Raw genomic sequence first — 10,057 nt, 5'->3', positions numbered from 1 at the left:
TCAGAGGGTCAAGTCTTCATGGTTGGACCACACGTCACCTTAGATAAAATCCCTCGACTCGACACAACAAATTCTTCTGTGGACATCGATCTCATTGGGATCGCCAAGAACAACCAAAAAAGTAAGTCAAATATTTCAGTGTTGAAAATATAATTTGATCAATGCATAACAATAATAATAAAAGAGATCGCATACCATTTCCTCTAAACCACATTTATTGACTTTTTTATTGTTTTTATATAGTATTGCATGTACTGTAGATTCTGTTTCTGTCACTCAGGATCAGCTGCTGTGGCTTTCATGAGCTACAACACAATGGAGAATCTACTGAAGCCAGACTTCTTCAAGACATCAAAAAACAAGATTAAAACCATGATGTCCACTGTGATCTCAGTTACTCTTCCCAAAACCACCAACACTACACTCACCAAACCAGTCAACTTCACCTTTAGACACATCAGAGTGAGAGACTAAATGTGCTTTCATCCAACCTGAGCACCAATGAACATCAGAAAACACCTTTTCTGTGTTTTACTATTGTCAGTATGTTCATTCCTCTGTTTTGTAGGAGTTTGATCCCAGTGGTTCTCTGTCCTGTGTGTACTGGAATATCAGCGAGTGGATTGTAGATGGTTGTTCTGTTTTAGAGACCAACAGCAGCTACACTGTGTGTTCCTGTGATCATCTGTCAACATTTGCAGTCGTGCAAACCAGCCGTCCACCAGAGGTATCAAAGAGATCAAGTAAAACCTCCTCAAATGATTGAAGCATTGAACACACTAGCATTATTCAAATCCTTTCTATAGTATAGTGATGTGAAGATTAGTGTCATGATCTGGGCTGTGGGTCTCCCCTCAGCCTCCTGAGGTCGCTGTTTTCCCTTCCCTGCACTCCACATCCCTAATTGTACACTCATGTCTAGTCATTAGCACTGATTACACTCACATCTGTCCACAATTGTTTGGTCTATAAGAACACTCATTTCCCACTACTCATCCTGGCTGCATTGTCTCCTGTACCGTCTACCGTATGGTTTGTTCCTGTCTCTGTTTCAAGTTTTATGTTAATCCTGCTCCTGCCCAGATCCAGTCGTGTGTGCCGTGTTGGCCTTTTGGTTTTGTTTTGTTCTGTTTATTTGTGTTTATTGTTATTAAATATACTCCTTGCATTTTGGACCCAGATCTCCTTACTACAACGTGACAGAATGCAGCCAGCAACGATGGGTCCAGCGGGGAGGAATATTTTTTTTTCTTCTGAGGAGGCGGCGGCGTTTGAGGCGGCGACCGCTCGGTTCGAGGAGGTCATTCACCTTCAACTGGCCGAGATGGAGGCCTGTAGGGCCGAGTCGGCGCGACGGCGTTCCCGCTTTGCAGTGGGGGTGGAGTGGCTCTTCCGTGGGAAGGCGGAAGTGACCACTCCCTCTGTTCCGGACGCGGCGGTGGCCGCTCTCTCTGTTCCGGGCGCGGCGGTGGCCGCTCTCTCTGCTCCGGACGCGGCGGTGACCGCGCTCTCTGTTCCGCACGCGGCGGTGGCCGCGCTCTCTGTTCCGGACGCGGCGGTGACCGCGCTCTCTGTTCCGGACGCGGCGGTGACCGCTCTCTCTGTTCCGGACGCGGCGGTGGCCGCTCTCTCTGTTCCGGACGCGGCGGTGGCCGCTCTCTCTGCTCCGGACGCGGCGGTGACCGCTCTCTCTGTTCCGCACGCGGCGGTGGCCGCGCTCTCTGTTCCGGACGCGGCGGTGACCGCGCTCTCTGTTCCGGGCGCGGCGGTGACCGCGCTCTCTGTTCCGGACGCGGCGGTGACCGCTCTCTCTGTTCCGGACGCGGCGGTGACCGCTCTCTCTGTTCCGGACGCGGCGGTGACCGCTCTCTCTGTTCCGGACGCGGCGGTGGCCGCTCTCTCTGTTTCGGACGCGGCGGTGACCGCGCTCTCTGTTCCGGACGCGGCGGTGGCCGCGCTCTCTGTTCCGGACGCGGCGGTGACCGCGCTCTCTGTTCCGGACGCGGCGGTGGCCGCGCTCTCTGTTCCGGACGCGGCGGTGACCGCTTTCTCTGTGCCGGACGCGGCGGTGGCTGCTGGCGTTCCTCTGGCGGCTATGCCAGCTCACGTTCCTCTGGCGGCTATGCCGGCTCACGTTCCTCTGGCAGCGGTGCCCGCTGACATTCCTCTGGCAGCTATGCCAGCTCACGTTCCTCTGGCGACTGACGTTCCTCTGGCAGCTATGCCAGCTCACGTTCCTCTGGCCGCTGGCGTTCCTCTGGCGGCGAAGCCAACTCACGTTCCTCCGCTGCACGGGCCTGGCCCGCCATCCCTCCCCCTGATTCACCTTCCACCGTTCCTCCTCCCTCCAGATGGTTTGTTTTTGTTTTTTTTGTTTTTCGTTGGAAACGTCTGGAAGCCGTTCCCTAGAGGGGGGGTAATGTCATGATCTGGGCTGTGGGTCTCCCCTCAGCCTCCTGAGGTCGCTGTTTTCCCTTCCCTGCACTCCACATCCCTAATTGTACACTCATGTCTAGTCATTAGCACTGATTACACTCACATCTGTCCACAATTGTTTGGTCTATAAGAACACTCATTTCCCACTACTCATCCTGGCTGCATTGTCTCCTGTACCGTCTACCGTATGGTTTGTTCCTGTCTCTGTTTCAAGTTTTATGTTAATCCTGCTCCTGCCCAGATCCAGTCGTGTGTGCCGTGTTGGCCTTTTGGTTTTGTTTTGTTCTGTTTATTTGTGTTTATTGTTATTAAATATACTCCTTGCATTTTGGACCCAGATCTCCTTACTACAACGTGACAATTAGATCATTTTACTAACTTGGATCTTTGGACATCATTCCTCAAAATGAACAAATCTTTTTTTGAAGTAATTTTAAAGTAGTTTTTGAAGTAAAGTTTGCTTTAGCAGAATATAATTAAAATGTTAAATGTTAGTAGTGAAATTAAACAACACATATACTTACGCATTTCAAAGCCATGCTAATGTTAATGCATTTAAATTATAATCAACCAAGGCCAAATTATGAGAAACAGAATAAATTAATTAACTGTTTGAGGTTGTGCAGTCTGACAGTTTTCCCTCCTGATCTGCATCATTCATTCTTCTATTAATAACTTTCGTCATCAGATTTTAATTGAAAGATTTATTGCTGCTTTTCTTACACACTAGTGTATTTAACACACTCACAAACATCTGTGTGTATTAATTTATGAATTCATTTAAATGTCCTAAATTTTGTGATTGAACACACTAAATTGTAGTGATATAGGCTTAAAGCCCATCTATATGGCTCAGCGCCAGAAAAGGTGCAAAAGCAGGTTTAAAGGAATAGTTCACCCAAAAATGAAAATGTGATGTGTATCTGCTTACCCCCAGGGCATCCAAGATGTGGGCGACTTTGTTTCCTCAGCAGAACACAAACAAAGATTTTTAACGAAAACCGGTGCAGTCTGCCAGCCAAATAATGTGAGTGGATGGGCACCAGACCTTTAAAAGTAAACAAAAACATGCACAGACAAATCCAAATTACACCCTGCGACTTGTGATGATACATTGATGTCTTAAGACACGAAACGATCGTTTTTTTGTGAGAAACTGATCATATATATTTTTTTTTACCTTTGATACACAGCCACGTCCATCTCTCCTGAGCACGAGTTTAGCATCAGGCTCGTTACATGTGAACGCGCTCTGGCGTAGAATACGCAAACGCCGGAAGGGGAAATCAGTGAAAACGTTAATCTTTCAGCTTTAAATTGGTTTGAACAATCAGGATAAGCGCAAGTAATTACCATTTTGAATAGACGCTATACCCGCAGTCTGTGTGCACTGTGGAAACAATGAGTGTTGTATACAAGCAACAGATCGCTTCCGGCGTTTGCGTATTCTACGCCAGAGTATGTTCAGCTTCTCACAAAAAAAAAAAAAAAAAGATTGTTTTGTGTCTTAGGACATAAATGTATCGTCACGAGTCACAGGGTGTAATATGGATTTGTCTGTGTATGTTTTTGTTTACTTTTAAAGGTTTGGTTCCCATCCACTCATACTATTTGGCTGACAGACTGCACCGGTGTTCGTTAAAAATATTTGTTTGTGTTCTGCTGCTCAAATTTAAAATATCCCTTTAAATTTAGCAATGAAAGTTTAAACACTCTGATGATTGTGCAAATAGTTAAAATCGATGACTTTTGAGCAGTTGCACAAATCGGATCGGAGGGTACCCCTTGGTGAAAACCACATTCAGTTTAGCTTGTTGTGATTAAAATCACATTCAGGAGGTGAAAGGGGTCGGTCCATCAGGTCAAGCCCCCCTTGACACCGGAACCGTTTCTCCTTCCATATAGCATTGTATGGCACTGTCACGGGATGGACAAACTCAAACCTAAACCAAAAGTTTCGTGTTGAGAACTAATAGGATGGTGCTCATGAGCGGCCAACATGAAATGAACAAATCCCTCACTGAAAACACTAGACTTACCAAATCATATTAAATATTGGTTGAAATTTTACTAATCATTCATGAACGACACACCACTACTGTAGTAGGAGATCTACATTTCTAGTGAACAGTGAAGAACAGCACAGATCTGACACTCATGTACTCTGACATGTTTTCTCAGGGCAACTTGCTGCTATATCTGGTGAGGTTGGTGTGTGTGACCGTGGGGCTGGTGTTCTTCATCTTGACCCTGTTGGCTTTTTTGCTTTGTGAATGGAGGCCTGTGTGTGATTGGATGCGTGGTCGTTTCATGCTGGGTCCTCAAGGCTACAACAGGGAAGAGTGAGTTGTTGTTTTATTATTTATTTATTTAAAAGCAAATAAAACAGATTGGGGCTTATGTAACATTTTTGCCATTTGATAAATATACATGTTACATGCAAATTAAAAAAGTTTACTCTTCTAATACTATTTCAACACTGGCTCAGTTTATGGTTCTTGGTTGCTCCTGGATTCTGGGTTTCTTCACTAATGGCAGTAAGGTGCTGGAGATCCTCTTCCTGATCTTGAACTCTAATTTGTCTGATGTATTGCACACTCAAAAAAATGGTTTTGTGCCATTGTTGGTTTTATTTAAATATTTTATTTTAAAACAACATATATATATTTTGTTGTCCGCCAAAACACTATTGCATTGTGCTTAAATAACTTAAGCTGTTTAATTATCCACTTTACTTAATTATGAATTGTTAAAGTAACGCAAAGGGTTTAATTTCACCATTCAAAAACGGGATGTGACAATTTCTAAAGTATTTGATGAAGACACGTCGTCATGATTGATCATTATTACAGACACCTGATGTTAATAAGCAGAATCACCAAAAGAGGGAAAAAAAATTTAAGCAACCATTATAGTGGTCAATGTTTGCATTAGTTGGGCTCTTGACCCTTAAATCTTCAATGTTAGATTTTGTTTGGCTGCTTTTACTGAGTTATAACAGCTAGACAAGCCAAGAACAAAAGTCATCAAGTAGCATTGACTGTACTTAAAATAGCTATCATCATATAGTGACTTAAGTACTTGACTTAGGTTTTCCTTACAGATTTCAAGAGAACTGTGAACAAAAGATCTGTCAGTTTTGGCTTTATGAGACAGATGAAGAAAGAAAAAAAAAGCTTTTTTGCTTTTAGACACACAGACATGAAGAATCAGTGTGAGAATCACAACAACGGTGACCACCAAAAAACCAAGTTGTAGCCAATCAGAACTCATCCATGACTCCCATCATGCATTGCGACATGAATAAATTATGAGCTCTTTGGCCTATTTTTTAGTAAACCAAAACAAGCTGACTAAACTTAATGGTTTTAAATTAAAGGACATTGATTACATTGATTTGGTTGGACATTACTATTTCACATTGATTTTCCTAATTCAATTGTGTTGTCTTAACAGAATAATTTTGAAAAGATTGAAAAAAATCCTTATATGTTAATAATAAACAATTTGGTTGTTTGGAACCACTGTCCATAATTGAATTGAGTTAGTTTAAAGAATCATTTTTTTGAGTGCATCCTCAACAATGAGGTCAAACATTTATCCAATTAACCACCATAGTCCATGATAAATCTGGATGTGAAGTTGAGATCATATTCTTATTTTGATAATCTGTGATGTTTAGAGAAGAATGTCAGAAGCAGTTTAAACTGTTACTCTTCCATCATGGGATGTTCATATACTGTAAGCCAAACTATTCAAACTGTAAAAAAAAAAAAAAAAAAAAAAAAAAAAAAATCTTATGTAATCAGAAAGAGATCTGTTGATCTGTTGTCTTTTTCTGCTCAAAAGGCCCCAAATTCTCAAGACAACATTAGTATTTAATGTTTTAATTCAATTATTTATTATTATTATTATTTTATTTCTGAGGAAAATACTGAGACTGTAAATGGAATAAAACTAAAGCTTCTGTTTTTACTTTAGAAATTAAGCTCACTTTGACCTGACCTGTTTGTAATAAACAAGAGGTTGAATTGATCTAATGAATTCACGCAGCTCCTCTTGTCTCATTCTTGTCAAGGTAAAGCAGCAGTACACAAGCAGTTTCAAACGTCTCTAGAAACAATCAACAAACAATGAGGACCACAACATCATTTTAAACCTAGAATGCATGAACCCAACATCAACAACATGCATAAAAGGGGTAAAAATGACCCATACTGAATTTTGTTAAAGGTGTCCTATTACAGAAGTAATTAAAATAATTAATGCTACACAAGCATTTTAATATATCAAAACATGTTTGTTTGTCCACTTTTCTATTTTAAAATGCTCTTGTACTTTTTTTCTGAAACTCCAAACTAATTTAGATCTACTGTATATTTCCGACTGAACATTTCACTCCCCACATTTCTCACAGACCATGTGAAGATGATCTTTTCAGGCAGAGTCAGAACATTTCACTTCAGATTTGCCCCTTTCTAAGCACATCTTTTGGGCAGAGTTTGAACCTCTTCCTTTGTTTAGGCCGTCTGCCTTTTGCTGTAGTCTTTCTGCTGTAGCCATCCTCCCATGGTCTGTGGACAGTAAGGTGTCCATTAGCTGTGAACTTCAGAATTTTTGCAGAAGTACAGTAAGACCTACTGTTTTATGAATGCTGTGAATTCAGACTTATTTCACAGACCACTTTTCATCTGTATTGTGGGAAGATATATGTGATCGGGCACAGGGGTGGTGTATGAGGCTAATTCTGGGCTCAGAGCAACAAATTAACCAAATATTTTATATTAAGTAATCTTTCTGCATATACTATATACAATTTTCTTAATATTACAGATGTCAATAAAATAAGTAACTGTATTTTAATCGCACACACCATTTTGTTGGTGGGGGAAAATGTTTACAGACTAATGGTTTTTGTTACTTAATATTAAAGCAGAATATGGAGCTAATGCTACTAAACATTTAATACAAATACAATTGTTAAACTACAGTTATATTAAACTGTAACTGCTTCAGCTGTTAAAAAAAAACATTTTATGTTATTATTTTGTTAGGCTCCTGTTGTTCTGTAAAATGTTGCGACTGTCTTATTTATTTGTAATATTGTTGTCAACCTCATAATCTATCTTATTTAGTCTTTTTCTTTTTTAAACATGTGGGTTTTTTGGTGAAGGGTGAAAAGCATATTTTTACAAATTCCTCAGTGTAATCAAACTTAAATGATTTCAAGTGAATGCTGGCAAATAGAAAACCTAAAAAGGGTGAAGGGAAATTAATTAGCATTGTGTAGCATCATAGTTGTTTAGTTGTAAACATGTCATTTTTAAATATTACACAATTATATTTCTGTTCATTAAGCTCAGAAAGCCATTTTACCGTATATGGCTACTGTGGTTTAAAACTTAACTATTAAAATAACTAAATAAACAGCTGATGTGGCAGTTAAAGTGAATCTGTATTGGCTTGAGTTTTTGTTATAACATAACTACACTTTCCTCTATTATTTTAATGTATTTTGTTACAAATATCTTAATAAATAAAAATAATACTTGGTAATAATACCTGTATTTGTAAACACTGTATTTTATTTTAATGTCCACAAAGACTCAAATCTTATCAAAGTTACTAAAGTTATTCAGTGAAGAGCAGCAAATGATTATCTAATTTTCTTAATGAAACATACAGGTTTATAAGGCACATTAAGGCCAAATGCACAGATTTGATATACTAGCAAGAATTTGGTTATTTTCCCAACTGTATAAATGTCTGTGTTTAAGTGAAGACTCTCCAAGACTGACATTTTGACATACCGTATTTTTGTGTGTATTTTTCTGTTTAAGCACATATCCGAAGCTCAAAGTAGCCTATACTTGTCTATGTTTCACTCTGTATCAGATCATGCGCACAGAAGGCAACCTTGGAAACAGTGTCTCTTCTGCAATTTTTAACAGTAAACCATTTTAAAAGAAAAGAACAGAATTGTCTTTTCATAAATGCTGGAAGCCAAAAAACTAAAAAAATTCTATCAAAGAGAAAGTGTCATGATCTGGGCTGTGGGTTTTCCCTCAGCCACCTGAGGGCGTTGTTCCCCTTCCTTGCACTGCACTCCCCTGGTTGTATCACCTGTCTTGTTGTCATTAGCACTCATCTACCCACACCTGTTCACAATTAGATGGACTATAAGAACTCTCATTTCCCACTATTCATCCTGGCTGCATTGCTTTATGTTCTGTCTCGGTGTTCCTGATCCTGGCTTTCAAGACTGTGTTTCCTGTTTTGGTTTATAAGTCGTGTTGTGCCGTGTTGGCCTTTTGTTTTGTTTGCTTTATTTTGTTAACAAATACCTCTCACCTGCATTTGGACCCAGACCTCATCCGTATGTGACAGAAAGGCAGTGTTTTTGTTTTTTGGCCAAAAGCAACATTGTGATCTAAACTCATACAACGGCTTTATATGAGATGCTGATTAAAGAGTGTTTCAGTTGGCAGTGCTCTTGTGGACTCAAAAAACATTCTGCCACTTTACAGATAAGTATGCAAAGAGCACAAGTTGTTTCCCCTTTTCTCTTTTTTTATTTTTATGATAGATATGTTTATGATGACGTGTTGCAAAAATGCTATATAAATGTATTTTTAAATGTAATTTTTATCAAACAAATAAAAAGTTACTGAACGCAAATTTCCGGTTGATAGAATTTACTGTATTGCATTTTGCATTAGTAGAGAAGACTCATCACAATATCACAATAAAAGCACATTATATAATAACATGATATATAATAAATTTTGGTTCAACTTTAATGTAACTGATGTTTTTGTAAAACGATGAATCTGCATAATCAGTGTAACTGGTGTTTTAATAAGACACAGTGTGATCTAGACTCATGCACACCTCAACGTAGCTCGCTTTTCCGTGATACGACCAAGCCTCTTCCTCAAATTCACTGTTGCTTTCGTGACAACTGCTACTGCATTTTTCATTGCTGGTCTCCATGCACTTCTCACATCCTTCTTTGCTGCAGAGAGAATGTGAAAGACTATCCACACATCTAATATACTAAAGGAAACTTGTCATGTGAGTTGCATTCAGGTGTAATGTTATAAACTGTCAGTGTTTTCATGTAAATGTTATTTAAACTAACTAATATACAAGGTATTTTGTCAGTGACAGTTTTTTAAGACAAGTCAATATTAAGTATTTTTAACAAATTCCCAAGCTGATCACACTTTAGTTTAGCGACCCATTTGCTATTATTATATATTATTATTAACTAACTATTGACTGTACATTTTTTTTTTGAGAGAGATATTTGCATTTATCACCTATCTCAGACTTCTGGTCATCTTTAAACTTACAGCCTGTAATCATTAGCTTTAATGATAAATGATTTAATGTTTTTTTTTTTTTTTTTTTTTTTATGAAAATGAAAGTACAAGTTGTCAGCAGCCAGCAATTAAAGACTCAAAAACATTTAGGTGGAATCCAGCCTCAGGCAACCTGCATGTACTGACAGTGAAACACATGTTTATTTTCCCCAGTATTTCACAACTGAAAGTATAAAGCACATTGTCTTACGAGACCAGCCTCCCATCACAGGTAAATCCTGTATGGGCATGTTTGT

This window comes from Garra rufa, chromosome 6 (assembly GCF_049309525.1).
Source record: "Garra rufa chromosome 6, GarRuf1.0, whole genome shotgun sequence".
NCBI lineage: Eukaryota > Metazoa > Chordata > Actinopteri > Cypriniformes > Cyprinidae > Garra > Garra rufa.
This window is presented reverse-complemented; position numbering follows the sequence as displayed.